Genomic DNA, 3,869 nt, shown 5'->3' with positions numbered 1-3,869 from the left:
ATATTGCGATTAGAGATTTTCAGGTAAGGTCAAACATTTTTGCAGCTTGGGTGTGAAATTTGGGTTTTGTCAGTCATTTCCAAATAGGGAGACACTAGAGATTTGATATTAGGGTTTTGCAAATTAAGGAATTGGGAGGTACGGTTCTGGGATTAGGGTTTTAAAGTGAGGGTGGTCTTGAAGTTAGGGTGAAATTAGGGTATGCAAGGGAGCTATTGCGAAATGGGCGGCGATGGATCTCATGAGACATTTTAAGACGAGAAGCAGTTCATTTCCTTGGTAGTTAGGGGTACATAGTGGAGTCCTGGAAAGAAAGAGAAGACAAAAAAGATGTGACAATGACAAGGGAAAGCTGCAAACAAGCGAGCAATGAAATGCTGAAGGATTAGGTCACCCTCTCTGTCATCAGCCATTGACTTCTGCAGGCCATGCCCCAATTTGACCCAGACTCTTGAAGAGTGAGAGAGAGAGATCCATGGCTTACTCCTCACGCATCAAAAAGAGAAAGAGAAGAGGAGTAGAAACACCTCCATGGATCGGATGGATTGGCATGGATGGATTGGAATGGATGAATGGATTGGATGGATGGATGGATGGATTGGATGGATTGGCATGGATGGATGGATGGATGGATTGGATGGATTGGCATGGATGGATTGGATGGATGGATTGGAATGGATGAATGGATTGGATGGATTGGATGGATTGAAATGGATGGATGGATTCCATTCGAATTCTGACCCAATCAGAATCGCATTGGATTGTTTGTGATCGATAGATAGCTTGCATCGCATTCCCCACTCCTAGGACAAATCTTTGATGCCAAGAAAGTAATGAAATATGGGTAGTTTGTGCTATGGGCGGGCGGGCAATCAAATTTTTCCGGAGGACTACCGGACGATGGGTTAGGAGCGTGGCAACACTTTTGGAGGGAGGGATTGCATTGCATGACACTCGATCAAATCCATGTGCTTCGAAGGGCTGACCCGGACGTCTTCGGTCGATCTCTATTCGAAAACACGGCCTCTTATAAATAAGCCCTTTCGCCATCTTTGTATGCATCATAGCAAGCTCACCCACGCACCTTACATGCCACCATCATATACATATACATATGTACATTGTGTATATGTATATGTAATTGTACATGTGTGTGTTGGTTGTGGCTAATGGGACATGCATTTGCATTGAATGAGGAGGATCTTCTTCTTTTCTTTTTCAACATCAGATTCGCTCGCTTTCCGTCCTTGCTACATCCATCCCAACTTTTTATGTGTGTGCTTCTATTGCATGGGGACTGCCCATCTAGGTCTCTCTCTCTCTCTCTCTCTCTCTCTCTCTCTCTCTTTCGTAAATTAATGTTTGTTATTAAAACAAGATGATAATACAACCCTTCCTATCTTCACTACATCATGAATAGTGATAATGCAAGGGAAACCCTCTCAAGTGTTGCAAAACGAGATGACATACATCTATCTCCTCTTGGCACAACGTCCCCAAACAACATAGTTGCGAAAATTGCCACATCAACTTCCCTTTCATCCTACGGAGTTGTTGTGTTACCCCATGAAGTCCATCAAACAAGAACCCATTTCTCATGGTCCAATTAAATCATATCCCCCAATACCTAAGGTAGTCCAACACGACCTTATATGATGATGTGGGCATGCCTTTATCGTCATTAATAAAAACCTAGTTAAAAGGCGATAGAATATTGCTTGTTATCGATGCCTAAATTTGTGATATAACAACCCAAATGGCTTTAGGAATCGGACATGTAATGAACCTATGTCTGGCATCTTCCTCAACCACCGTGCAAAAAAAACATGTCCCATTTGAAATATTTCTACGTTTTAAAGCCATCGCCAAAGGCAACGCACCAACAATCACACGCAAAAGAAACACCTTAGCACAGAACGGAAGATGAGACTGCCATCTTGCATCCAAAACTCTACGCCGCCACTTTACATGTCGAGTAATGTACCATGTGTTTAAAACCTTAGTTGCTAACTAGGCTCTATCTTCAACCAACTTATGGTATACATCATTAGTGTTCACCACAAAAATTGATTGTCCAATACCAAACGACCATTCTTTCCATGGGTCCTCAACCGCCAACTCTGGAAGCAGGAAAACTAATCTAGTGTTGAGATATCAAGCTCAACTAGGTTTAGCTATTTAGTCAACCATGCAACTTAGTTGTTACATAAACTAGAATCTAGTCAGAAGTGTTGACCTTAAGTCTTAAATAGGATTTTGTACTCGACTGGGATACATTCTAGATCCTCCACTACCAAGTTCATTGAATACAGGACTTACATCCTTGTACCTATATTCTCCTCACACATGTGCACCCTTGCACATGAGATGTATATATACCACATTGTGGGTATCGTTGTATTTTGATGCTTATTAATATAGAGAAAGGTCTTTAGCTACACTCTTGTTAATCATCCCCCATTTATATTATTGTTCACAAGTGTATCTTCCTCTCTCTCTTCCTCTCACACACATACACACACAAATCACATAATCTATCGCTCCTTTATCAACACTCACATAATTAGACCCTAATTAATTGTATTTAATTACCTAATTATTAACACTAGGCAATGCCAATATTGATTCCCAAATATACCCATATCCACGTGGTATATGAAACTTATTTCTAAATGTTCGAAAGGCCATTATTTTCCTACATGACTCTAATGTACCATCTTCCACCGTTACCAAGCCCAGCCTCACCATTCGATTAAACTGTGTATTTAGGTTTTCTTTTCCATCCCAATGTATTATCCTTGAAGATGGCAACACCTCTATTGCCAAGGAATTAATATTGTTTCTACCCTTAGGTGGGTTCTAATGAAATAATTTCAAGCATTGTGGTCGACTTCGTATCCGGGCATCTTACCTTTGCCTTTGTCCAAGGTCGTACTTCGCCGCAATGTGCTTGGGTCGCGCGGGGGCTCTTGTGGCCCACTAAGCCTTGTCGTTGTCATGGAGATTCACGGCCATAGTGAGAAAATCAGGGCTAATGGGAATATCGGTTGGTTGCGGCATGAGCACTCACCCTTGTATACACATGTAAGATAATGGGGTGCCTTTATGGCATCAAATAGGAGTTTAAGTCGGGACAGAGAATCCCATGTAATATGGAATTTATCCCACATTGTTACGCACCTCCCTCCTTGTGCTATAAAACGAAGGGAGGGTCCCTTGTAAAAGGGTTGCCCATTTTGAGTTAGGAGGGTATACCACTTAGGTCTAAAGTATGGTAGCTTTCGTTCCTTTCTTTCTTTCCTACTTATTTTCTGTTAGGGTTTCTTGGAGGTCTTCTCCTTCGTCGTTACGAGGGTTCCTTTACTTCATACCCACTTGGGGTTCAGTTTGGTTGAGAGTTCGCATGTACTAGCGGTTTCGTTTCTACTCCGTCTCTTGTGTAAGACCCCGCTCGACGCGACGAGCCCGAGAGCTCCTCGCTCGGCGGCTTGGCGAGAGACGGTTGTTGTAACCTAATCTATCTTAGTCCGGCTCGAAGCCGATGTTGTATCTTGTTGTCTTGTATATATACATACATAAGGTTGTGCATATCTGTGTCTCTATTGGTGTCGGGTGTGTTTTCGTCTTTCCGTTTCCTGTACATAAGAGGCGTGTGTTGAGTCAGCGTTGCATGCGCATTCTACTCTCTCTCTCTCTCTCACTCTCCCTCTCCATTTGGTTGCTTCCGGTACACTCTTGGGCCGGTCCCCGAAAACGGGGAAGCACGACCTTCTACGCTCCGTCTCTCCTAGGTCCAAGACCTTCTACGCTCCGTCTCTCCCAGGTCCAAGACCCCAGTGGTCCCGCCCTATATCTAACGTGCGTGCGCG

This window comes from Azolla caroliniana, unplaced genomic scaffold, assembly GCF_043228905.1.
Source record: "Azolla caroliniana isolate FFs.n. ecotype wild unplaced genomic scaffold, voAzoCaro1.0.p SCAF_14, whole genome shotgun sequence".
Classification (NCBI taxonomy): domain Eukaryota; kingdom Viridiplantae; phylum Streptophyta; class Polypodiopsida; order Salviniales; family Salviniaceae; genus Azolla; species Azolla caroliniana.
Note: the sequence above shows the minus strand (reverse complement) of the source record.